This window comes from Globicephala melas, chromosome 5, assembly GCF_963455315.2.
Source record: "Globicephala melas chromosome 5, mGloMel1.2, whole genome shotgun sequence".
Taxonomy (NCBI): domain Eukaryota; kingdom Metazoa; phylum Chordata; class Mammalia; order Artiodactyla; family Delphinidae; genus Globicephala; species Globicephala melas.
The window spans coordinates 47,429,196-47,441,474 of record NC_083318.1 but is presented as its reverse complement, the minus strand read 5'-3'; the positions used below and the strand labels follow the sequence as shown (position 1 = coordinate 47,441,474).

Genomic DNA, 12,279 nt, shown 5'->3' with positions numbered 1-12,279 from the left:
TTATCAAAGATAAGGTGTCCATATGTGCGTGGGTTTATCTCTGGGCTTTCTATCCTGTTCCATTGATCTATCTTTCTGTTTTTGTGCCAGTACCATACTGTCTTGATTACTGTAGCTTTGTAGTATAGTCTGAAGCTAGGGCGCCTGATTCCTCCAACTCCATTTTTCGTTCTCACTATTGCTTTGGCTATTCGGGGTCTTTTGTGTTTCCATACAAATTGTGAAATTTTTTCTTCTAGTTCTGTGAAAAATGCCAGTGGTAGTTTGATAGGGATTGCATTGAATCTATAGATTGCTTTGGGTAGTAGAGTCATTTTCTCAGTGTTGATTCTTCCAATCCAAGAACATTGTATATCTCTCCATCTATTTGTATCATCTTTAATTTCTTTCATCAGTGTCTTATAATTTTCTGCATACAGGTCTTTTGTCTCCTTAGGTAGGTTTATTCCTAGATATTTTATTCTTTTTGTTGCAATGGTAAATGGGAGTGTTTTCTTGATTTTACTTTCAGATTTTTCATCATTAGTATATAGGAATGCCAGAGATTTCTGTGCATTAATTTTGTATCCTGCTACTTTATCAAATTCATTGATTAGCTCTAGTAGTTTTCTGGTAGCATCTTTAGGATTCTCTATGTATAGTATCATATCATCTGCAAACAGTGACAACTTTACTTCTTCTTTTCCGATTTGGATTCCTTTTATTTCTTTTTCTTCTCTGATTACTGTGGCTAAAACTTCCAAAACTATGTTGAATGAGAGTGGTGAGAGTGGGCAACCTTGTCTTTTTCCTGATCTTAGTGGAAATGTTTTCAGTTTTTCACCATTGAGGATGATGTTGACTGTGGGCTTGTCATATATGGCCTTTATTATGTTGAGGAAAGTTCCCTCTATGCCTACTTTCTGGAGGGTTTTTACCGTAAATGGGTGTTGAATTTTGTCAAAAGCTTTCTCTGCATCTATTGAGATGATCATATGGTTTTTCTCCTTCAGTTTGTTAATATGATTTATCACATTGATAGATTTGAAGAATCCTTGCATTCCTGGAATAAACCCCACTTGATCATGGTGTATGATACTTTTAATGTGCTGTTGGATTCTGTTTGCTAGTATTTTGTTGAGGATTTTTGCATCTATGTTCATCAGTGATATTGGCCTGTAGTTTTCTTTCTTTGTGACATCCTTGTCTGGTTTTGGTATCAAGGTGATGGTGGCCTTGTAGAAGGAATTTGGGAGTGTTCCTCCCTCTGCTATATTTTGGAAGAGTTTGAGAAGGATAGGTGTTAGCTCTTCTCTAAATGTCTGATAGAATTCGCTTGTGAAGCCATCTGGTCCTGGGCTTTTGTTTGTTGGAAGATTTTTAATCACAGTTTCAATTTCAGTGCTTGTGATTGGTCTGTTCATATTTTCTATTTCTTCCTGATTCAGTCTTGGCAGGTTGTGCATTTCTAAGAATTTCTCCATTTCTTCCAGATTGTCCATTTTATTGGCATAGAGTTGCTTGTAATAATCTCTCATGATCTTTTTTATTTCTGCAGTGTTAGTTGTTACTTCTCCTTTTTCATTTCTAATTCTATTGATTTGAGTCTTCTCCCTTTTTTTCTTGATGAGTCTGGCTAGTGGTTTATCTATTTTGTTTATCTTCTCAAAGAACCAGCTTTTAGTTTTATTGATCTTTGCTATTGTTTCCTTCATTTCTTTTTCATTTATTTCTGATCTGATTTTTATGATTTCTTTCCTTCTGCTAGCTTTGGGATTTTTTTGTTCTTCTTTCTCTAATTGCTTGAGGTGCACGGTTAGGTTGTTTATTCGAGATGTTTCCTGCTTCTTAAGGTGGGCTTGTATTGCTATAAACTTCCCCCTACAAGGCAGATTTTTCTAATGAAGCCAGTTAAGAATGACATTGGTCATCTTATTACATAGTGATCTTATAACACTGAAAACATTCAAGCACAGGCCAGATGATTGCTCTGTGATGCTGTGAAAGATTGCTCTGCGATGCTGTGAAAGATTGCTCTGCATCTGATTATAAAACAAGCACTTAATGTGTGTCAATCACTGTACTAAGTGTGTAAAAATAACATTAACAATAGTAATAGCTACACACAATAATACCAGCTGACCTTTGTTTAGCACTCATTATGAGTCAGGCATTGGGCTGAATGAATTACATATAGTAACTTGTCATTTTAGCTAGAAAGTAGGAGAGCCAGGATTCAAACCCAAGCAGTCTGGCCCAGAATGCATCTCTGAGCAACTGTGCTATCCTGCCAGTGAGGAATATGTAGGTCCCCAGTCCCTCATCTGAAATCCTTGGAGTCAGCTGAGTTTCATTCAGAGTCTTGCAGATTTTACAAACGTAATGCTGTGCCTATACTCTATATTATTTAATGTCTCCTGCAGGGTCTGCAGTATGCTATAATCAAGGGTGTAACATTTGTTCAGTAAAACTCTGATAAACAATAAATATGGCAGAGAGCACTACTGATCCAATGTCCATGTGCTTTGCTCTATGATCACATGATTAGGCCGTATTCCCAGCCTCTCCTGCAGCTAGGTGGCACCAGGACTGAGTTTTGACCACTGGGAGATTAGTGGAAGTGACCACATCTCCTTCCTCTGTCTTCCCATCTATGGAGACTGTGAGGTTACATATTTCAGTTTGCCTTCCAGCAAAGTAGGAGGAGGCTGGATCTCTGCATGACTACATGGAATGGAACCCCATCCCCACTCGTATTTCACTGTGTGTGAGTGGTAAATAAGCTTATACTGTGTCAAGCTACTACGATTTGCAAATATTAAAATAGCTTTTAATGTCTTCTCATTAATGTGATCGATGGATAGATAATGGATAGTAGATGATAAAGGATAGAGATGATATAGATAGATAATAGATAGATAGATAGATAGATAGATAGATAGATAGATAGATAGATAGATAGAATACTTTCATGCCATTTCAGTTCAGGTTTTGGCATCAAATGAGTTTTGGCACCAAAATTCACCACCTCCCCTGTCTTCCCGGTAAAGGTTTTTCTTTTTCAGTTTACAAAAGCATTTTTGGATGGGGGTGGTAAGTTGCAGATAAAAAATAAAGGACCTGTATTACTTGCCACGTATTAGAGATGAGGAATTACAAACTTAGGTTAAGTGACTTGTCCAAAGTCATATAGTTAGTAAATGGCAGAACCAGGATTGAACCCCAGCTCTACCTAAGTCTCTAAAACCTATTGGTTTTAACCAGGGGTCATCAAACTTTTCTGTAAAGGACCAAACTGTAAATATTTTTGGCTTTGCAGGCCATATAGTCTTCATTCTACCAACTCAGTTCTGCTGTTGTAGACAAAAGCAACCACAGACAAATCCGAAATAAGTGACCATGGCTGTGTTTCAATAAAGCTTTATTAACAAAAACACATGGTGGGCCGTATTTGAGCCCTGGACCATAGTTTTCCAACCCCTACTCTTAACCCTCACAATAGATTGCCTCCTGCAGAGGGAGATACTGAGGCACTATGTTTGCTGGAAGACATCTGAGATGGTCTTCTATGATTTGATTACTGAGTATTATCACCAATGTTTACAATTACCACTCAGTAATTCATCCCACGCAGTGATTACTGAATGACCCAATTGCTGACTGCAAAAGCAACCCTGAACTTTTACCACCATTTCAATAGTTACCTTTTCTAGAATATTACCATCAAAGCAGTGCACTCCTCTGAGCACAACCCTAATGGCAAGTTTACTTGAACTGTTGAGTCTGAAAATGTATTTTTCCTTTGGAACAATTCTGGAATAGCTATCCCTGCTTACTACAGGTAACTGAAGATTGACAGCAGGACTGCCGCAGTCCAGAGCTTTAAGAAAACACCATTCACTGACAATTCAATTATGACAGAATGAAATGTGAGTGGTACCCTGGGAGGCATTATAAACCCCCCAAAATAATCCCTTTGTCATTCACAGTGATGAGAAAAAATGGGTTTTTTCTCCCCAAATATCAATTATGGTTACAGGAAAACTTTCCTTCTAGGATGAGTCATTTCTGTCAAGTAAAATAGCTATTTTCTTTTCAGATGTCAGGCATCAAGGGGAATTATTTAGGCAATGTTACCAATAGGTATAGAATTCCATTTTGTTGGATTAAATCATTAAGTTTTATTATATCTCTCAACACACACACACACACACACACACACACACACACACACACACTTACACATCCTGTCCACATAATTCTCCTCTTCTTTTCTTGTGCCCATTCCAGGAGCTTTGCTCTTTGGCGAAGTAAAGGGAAAGGTAGCTGAGATGTCCTTTCATTTCGTTCCTTCATTTAACAAATATTTTTTTGGACTTCCCTGGAGGGCCAGTGGTTAAGACAACGTGCTTCCACTGCGGGGGTGAGGTTTCAATCCCTGGTCTGGGAACTAAGATCCCATATGCAGCACAGGGTGGCAAAAAAAAAAAAAAAAAAAAAATATATATATATATATATTCAACGTGCTGGGGATACAACAGTGAACAAAAGACACAAATTTTTGTCCTTATGGAGCTGACATTCCCCCATTTTCATGACTAATTTTTGTAGAATCCAACAATTCTTGCCATAAAGGTTCTTCAACCTGGGCCTCACCCATGCATTTCTATTGATTCCCAAGGACTGTGGCCATGCTGCATGTGTCCTAGTTTTTGCTTGTCACCCTGTCCTTCTGGCCTGCTCTGTCCTTATAGTCTTTGTAGGGTATCCAGCTCCTCCAGCCATGGCTGCCCTTGTCCACATTCCTGTGGCCCCCAAGGGCAAGTTCTTTGAATCCCTCTTATCATACACTGAAATGTTTAATGAAAGTTGGGGTAGCAGAAGATTATTACAAGAGGGACAAGAGAAAAAGCATCCAATAATATCTCTATCTGCTTCAAAAGTCTGAAGGTCAGGTCCCTCTTTTTATAAATCATCTTTTAAATAAACTTTTTATTTTAGACCAGTTTTACATTTACAGAAAAACTGCAAAGATAGTACAGAGAGTTCCCATACACCTCACACCCAGTTTCCTGTTATTCACATCACGCATTAATATGGTAAACTTGTTACAATTAATGAACTAATGTTGATACACTATTATTAACTAAAGTCCATGCTTTATTCCGATTTTCTTAGTTTTTACCAAAAGCCTTTCTTCTGTTCCAGAATTCTATTAGGATCTTACATTACCTTCACTCACCATGTCCCCTTAAGCTCCTTTTGGCTGTGACAGTTTCTCAAATTGTCCTTGTTTTGATAACCTTGACAGTTTTGAGGAGTTTTGGTCAGGTGTTTTGCAGAATGTCCCTCAGTTGGGATTTGTTTGATGTTTTTTCTCATGATTGGAATAGGGATATGTGTTTTGAGGAGGAAGACCACAGAGGTAAGGTGCTTTTATTATTACATAACAAGAGTCCATAGTATCAACATGATTTTTGACCGTTTGACGTAAAACTTGATCACCTGGTTGAAGTAGTGCTGGTAATTTCTTTACTGTAAAGTTATGCTTTTATCCCTCTTTCCAAACCATACTCTTTGGAAGGAAGTTATACACAGATCACACTTACAGATTGGGAGTTATGCTCCAACTCCTTAAGGGTAGAGTGTACACATAGTTGATTTGGAATTCTTCTCTTCCAAAGAAGAGAAGGATTTGTCTCTTCTCCTCCATTTATGAATGTATTCCACCAGTGATTCATATCGGTGTGGACAAATGGACATATATTTTATACTTGAGTTATAGTTCAATATTTTATCTTTTTGCTTAAATTGTTCCAGCTGGGCCACTGGAAGCTCTTGCAGTTGGCTTCAACATGGCCCCATCATTGTGGTTGTTTATTTTTTTGTTTTGTTTTGTTTCTTTCTTTGCTCATTCCTTACTTTTGGACACTACAAGATGCTCCAGCCTCATCTTCTATTTTTTCTGACCCGGTCCTTGAATTTTTCAGTCTCCTCTTTTAACACTCCAATCTCCAAGGAGGTGCCAGAAATCTCTTCTCATCTGAAAAAGCACATGCTTGTGAGTCAGAAGGCTCGATCCAAACTCTACCACTTCTAGCTGGGATACCTGGGGCAGGTTCCTCAATCTCTCTGTGCTTGAATTTCCTCAATGTAAAATGGAAATAATAAGGATAGATATCTCACAAGCTCGTTGTCAGATTAAATGATGAATCTAAAGAGTTTAGAAAATGGTCTGGCACAATTAATATGCTCAGTAATGTTAGTGATCCTGTATAACAACTGGTCAGTCTCTCTCAGAGAACTGGTATCAATTTCTCTCTGTCTCTGTCTCTCTCTCTCTTGCTCACTCTATTTTCTTTTGTTTCCTGGGCATCTAACTGTTGGGATTCTTCTTCAGCTGATCTTATCTTCTTATTCTGTTCCTAGTCACACATGTATTCACATACTGACTCACTTTTCCTTTTTAAAAGCTAAGGCCATTTTCTAATTCATTTATCCATGTCATTTCATGGCAAGAATTATGAATTCCTGGTACCTCCAAACGTTCTGCAAATGTTATTAGTAAAATTGCAATCACTGTGAGTCACTGTTTCATATCACCGTACAATTATGTCCTATAGTATCAGAAAAAAGAGATGTAGCATTTGTTTATATCATACTTTTCTGTGTAACCACAGCCCATTGCTTCAGTTCTAGACAAAATGAGAGCCTGGGCTTTGAGTCAGAGTTCTGGGTTCAGTTTCCAGCTCTAATTCTCATTGGCTGCATCCCTTGCCTCAGTCACGTATTTTCTCTGAGCCTCCATCTTTAATATAAGGACGACAATACCTATTCACTATGGTTATGTGAGGCTGACATAAAGTAATGCATAGAAATTGCCTAATACCAAGCCCCACACACTTATCGATAAACTGTCCTCATTACTACTAATAAATTTCAGTGTTCCCAGAGCCCTTTAACCCAGGAATTCCACATCTTTCCTTAGGAAATAAGTCAGAATGATGGGAAATAGTTGGAGAAAAGTATTTACTATAGCGTCATGTACAATAAAGAAAAATTTAAATTAATACACATATATACCAATAAGAAAGAATGGTTAAATAAATTAGAATATATTCATAAGACAAAGCAGTGTTTCACACTCGAGACTGCAGTGATTACCAGGTGGTAAAATTGATTTAGACATTAATGACAAGAGTACTAAAAAATTAATAGAAGAGAAATGGAAATAGACTAATAACTTTAGTTTCTGGTGTATGATTTTGTGTGTGTGTGTGTGTGTGTGTGTGTGTGTGTGTGTGTGTGTGTGTGCTTGCTTAAGTACTAGGCTGCCATTTAAATTGTAATTCTTATTGTGGTTTGGGGTCCAAAGTGTCCAAAATTCATTGTGCTAGTATTATTAGATTAGACCATATGAAACTATCATATGAAATTCTTGGCAAACATGATAAAAAATATGGGCAATTTCATACAGTTAAACCTACTTTGTAGTTATTTAAATGATGTCACAGTGAATTGTCAGTGATATTGGAAAATGCTTGTAATTTAAGTGAAATAAATATAATTTTATATATAATATATGGCTTGTACTATAAGTATATGCCAAAGTATGCATTAAAAAAGAGTGGGAATATTCAATGTGAACAGGTGATAGGATTATGTGTGATTGCAACTTTCTTCTATAGTTTTCTGTATTTTTTACCTACATCAAGCATGATATTTACATATACATTTATTATATATTTGTGATTTTTGTTTAAAACTTATTTAATTTTTAATGGCCTTCAGGGAGATCAAACCACTTTCCTCTAGCTTAATGTGGCTGGTTTCATCTTTTAAGATATTAAATTACTTAACTAGAATTGTATATCAATCAAGGTAAGTATTTTATCTCTTTCACCTGATAAAATTAGGCTACAAATCTTGGGAAATATACATTTTTCCTTTTCAGACATGTTGATATCTTTTATTAGTTCCAAACAAAAATGCAAACTTTAGGTAGTACCTGAAATTGTATCCTTCAACCACTATGGAAGTTTAACTCCAGTCAAGGGAGGTCATATCAGAGAAAATAAACAACTTTAAAAATTTTCCTAAAAATGTAAAAGCAAGCATAAAGTAAGAAATATACTAAACACATGTATGACTTTCCAGGCCTTACCTGGGTCCAGTCATGTATACCATCTAGATGGTCTCAATAACACATACTCTCTCAAGGCTGGGTCTTTGATGCAGCTCCTAGTGTGGGAATGGTGGGCAGAATGTATGTAACCAGCACTAAGGCACCAATTAAAGGTTTGGTCGATAAACAGAGCTATCTATAGAACAAGACTAGGTTATTATAGGGTCATTTCTCTATGCCTTTTTCCTTCTATTGCCTTTATCATAAGATATTAGAAACCAGAATTCAGTACCAATCCCCATCTATCAGTTTTGTACATTAGGGAACAGATGTAACCTTTCACAGACAAAAGTAAGGTGATTGTGAAAAGTACTCTTGAGAGTTGTTTGGGTTTTTTTTAGCCTTGTAACTCCTGCTTGACAGATTTCAATTACCATTCAGAAAAGCATGGAGCAAGAACAGTACAAGATACCTTGAGTCTTTCATTTTCCTTTTGCACAAATAGTTATTTCCTGTTCTGAAATAACTGTTTATTGATATCATCCTGCAAGATGGTATATTAAAAGAGAGAGGGGTGTTCAAGGTTCATAGCTATCTTTCAATGTATGCAGTTTCAGGATACATAGTATTTAAGAGAAAGATGGGAATTAGATGTCAGCTTGTGAATCAGGGTACTTTTTTTCACAAATAATAGAAAATCATACACTAACAAAAACAATGTAACTGTATTGGCGAATAAGAAGTCCAGGGGCTTCCCTGGTGGCACAGTGGTTAAGAATCCGCCTGCCAATGCAGGGGACACGGGTTCGATCCCTGGTCCGGGAAGATCCCACATGCCACGGAGCAACTAAGCCCGCAAGCCTGCACTTGAGCCTGCACTCTAGAGCCTGCGAGCCACAACTACTGAGCCCATGTGCTACAACTACTGAAGCCCGTGTGCCTAGAGCCCATGCTCCACAACAAGAGAAGCCACGGCAATAAGAAGCCCGTGCACCGCAATGAAGATTAGCCCCCACTCACCGCAACTCGAGAAAGCCCACACGCAGCAACAAAGACACAACGCAGCCAAAAAGAAATAAATAAAATAAATAAATTTAAAAAAAAAAGAAAAAAAAGAATAAGAAGTCCAGAGATAGGTCTGGCTGCAACCTAAGAGTGGGCTCCCTCGTGGTTACAAGAAGATGCCAGCAGCTCCTGAGCTCCAGGCTTGATTTTTCCCCAGGCAGGAAAGAAAAAGCATCTCTGTCATACCCCTTCCTAGCAGAAGTCCTGAAAATCACTCATGTAGACTGGGTTCAGTTGCAGGCCAACCACAGATCCAATTGCCTTGACCAAAGGAATAAAAGGTGCTTCCTGATTTTGCCCAGGGCATGGCTCCATCACTAGAGCCACAGATGGAGTGCGCTTCCACAGAATTGGATGGAGCACCAAATGGAAATAGGGGCCAACTAGGGAGACAAACAACAAAAGTCCACACATGACTTTAAATCTCCCATTGTTGCTCTGGCCTATTCTGCTTGGTGATGGGGCCAATGCCAGTGATGGTTCTTGCAGGCCAGTGGTTCTCGAAGTGTGATCCCTGGACCAGCAGTATCAGCATCTCCTTGGAATTTATTAGAAATGTAAATTCTTGAGCCACACCCCAGACCTAATGAATCAGGAACTCTGGGGTGGGACCCAGCAAGCTGTTTTAGCAAGCCCTCCAGGTGATTCTGCAGCAATCTACATCTTGAAAACCAATGCTCTAAGCATATCTTCATGGATGTTGTGTCCAGCCTCTCTTTTCAGCTAAAGGCATAGAACTATTACTTTGTGATTTGAAGTGACAGGTAAGGATTATATTGATAACCATCCACCTCATCTGGCTTTTCAAAATTGTCCAGCAATCCTTCTCTGGTAAGCCTACCTTCCCATGCTCTGCAGTGACTATTTTATACCTTCCAAAAAAGCCAAAGCTTATATAGTTTGCAAGTTGTATACTACACAACTCCAAGGAGGGTCATTACCTCTTAATTACAGTATATTATATACTACAGGTTTAAATATATTACAACAATTTTCCAGCAGATGGCAGAAAAATATTTTGAGGGAGCTGCAGCTTCCCGTAATTTGCACAAGTCACCTTATTGTCCAGGAGCAGAGCTGCCTCCTTGTCTCTCCTCAAACCTTCAGTTCTTATCCTTTCCACCATGTCCTTCACTCCCAAGCAGACAACACCCATTAAAGGTCTCAGATGAGGACTCGTTCATCTTCCCACCTCTTCTCAGCTGTGGGCATCTGCATGGTGTTCTCCTTCCTTCTGTATTAGCTGAGGAAATGTGCCTCCTCTCTTCCCAGGGCAGACCATCTCCATCTCTCCCACCATCGCAGGAGTAGTCCACTTCTCTCTCTCTCTCTCTCTCTGTCTTTTTCTCTCTCTCACACACACACATCTTTAGTATTTTCCTCTTTTTAGATTCGTCCCTTCAGTGTTTAAAGTGCTCATCTTCAAAACTCTCTTCTGTGATCCTGTCCTCCTCTTCAGATATAGCCCTGTCCCTCTGTCTTCACATGCAGCCATGGTTGGTGAATTTTCTAACAGTCTCTATCACTCTTTGCTCCCTCCCCTCCACTGAAGCTTCTCCCTTTAGTCACTGGTGACCTCCATGTTGCTGACTCAGTAAGCTCTTTTCATTCCCCAGAAGATTGGTATCAAGATGAACCATCCTTTCCTAGTGAAATGCTTTCTTCTCTTGACCTCTCTTACCTCCTGAGAAACTTATTTTCAAGATTTGTTGCCTGCGTCTCTTCTTTTTTCTGCCTACTAAGGAATTCTTGTGGCCTCCTTTATAACAGCAACGGAAGGATTAAAATACCTAGAAATAAATATAACTAAGAAATGTGAAAGAACAACTTGGAAAAAACAAAAGGCCTTAAAATGTATTAAGAGTTTGGTGTGCTGAATAAAGACCCACCAAAAATGTCCACATCTTAATGTCCGGACGTAGGATGTGTTATCTTTCATGGTAAAGGAGGTTTTCTGCAGGTGTGATTAAGGATCTTGAGATGGGGAGATCACCTTGGATTATCTGGATGGGCCCAATGTAATCCCAAGGGTCCCTGTAAGAGGGAGGCAGGAAGATCAGGGTAGCAAAGAGGAGATACTACAACAGGAGGTTGGAGTACTGTGTTTTGAAAATGGAGGAAAGGGCCACAAGCCAATCAATGCAAGTGGCCTCTAAAAGCTGAAAAAAGCAAGAGAACAAATTCTATCCCTAGATCCACTGGGGAGACTGCAGCTCTGCCTCCAACTTGATTTCAGCCCAGTAAAACCCATTTCAGACTTCTGATTTACAGATCTGGAGGATAATAAACAAGTATTATTTTAATCCTCCAAATCTGTGGTAGTTTGTTATAGCAGCAAGAGGAAACTAACATACTCAATGACAAACACAACCTGGACAAGGGAAAGGTTTCTTATTGTCTTGAATAGGAAGACTCATCAACATGTAGTTGTCAGTTCTGCCCAAGTTGATCTGTAAATTTACCTCCAGCTCAATAAACATCCCAATAGGGGTCAGGTGGAATACTTAAATAAGGAAAAATGGAAAGAAAATAGCTGAAAAAGAAGGGTTAAGAGGAAATAGCCCTTACAGCTATTAAAATTACTAAAATGTTTTAATAATTAAAACAATGTAGTAGAGGTGCTTAGATAAACAGATATACTATGAAATAAAACATAAGTTCCAGAAATATAAATAGATAAAAGAATTAAGGATATGATAAATCTTGCATCTCAAATCAGTGGGTAACAAATAATATTGTGAAACCAGACAGCTATCTAAAAACATTGGGTAAATTCCAAATGGAATAAAGATTTAAATGTAACAACGTAAACCTTAAAAGTACTAGAACAAAAACATGGGAGTATCCTTTTATAACTTCAGAATGGGAGAGGTCTTTTCAATATGACAGAAACCAAAAAATATAAAGTAAAAGGCTGACAAAATCTAGAATATAAAGCTAAAAAGATGCCTGCTTTACAAAAATCAATGTAATAAAAATTGAAAGAAATGATAAACTGGGAAACAATACTTGAAGATATATCCCAGACAAGGGCTAATTTCACTAATATGTGAAGAGTTTCTATAAATCAAGACATTTGGAAAAAATGCTCAAATTTATTCATAATAAAT

At 38.1% G+C, this 12,279-nt stretch overlaps 2 protein-coding genes across 17 annotated transcripts in view; one reads left to right on the top strand and one right to left on the bottom strand.

The window, feature by feature from the left end:
- Positions 1–12,279, bottom strand: part of PACRGL (parkin coregulated like) — a 42,955-nt gene that overhangs the window by 2,465 nt on the left and 28,211 nt on the right. For 5 of the 10 annotated variants that reach the window (XR_009563972.1, XR_009563975.1, XR_011377476.1 and 2 more), the window contains 2 exons: positions 11,059–11,203; positions 5,773–6,022 (listed from right to left, as the gene is read on the bottom strand). The exons of 1 other annotated variant lie outside the window; for it this stretch is intronic. The gene's annotated coding sequence lies outside the window, so the exon portion shown is untranslated. Of the gene's footprint in view, positions 1–5,772; positions 6,023–11,058; positions 11,204–12,279 lie in introns of those variants that run through there. 4 more of the 10 variants (XR_009563974.1, XR_009563978.1, XM_060299207.1 and 1 more) reach the window with 2 other exon arrangements.
- The window catches only part of KCNIP4 (potassium voltage-gated channel interacting protein 4), a 1,198,945-nt gene that overhangs the window by 1,178,259 nt on the left and 8,407 nt on the right, over positions 1–12,279 (top strand). The window lies entirely within an intron of this gene.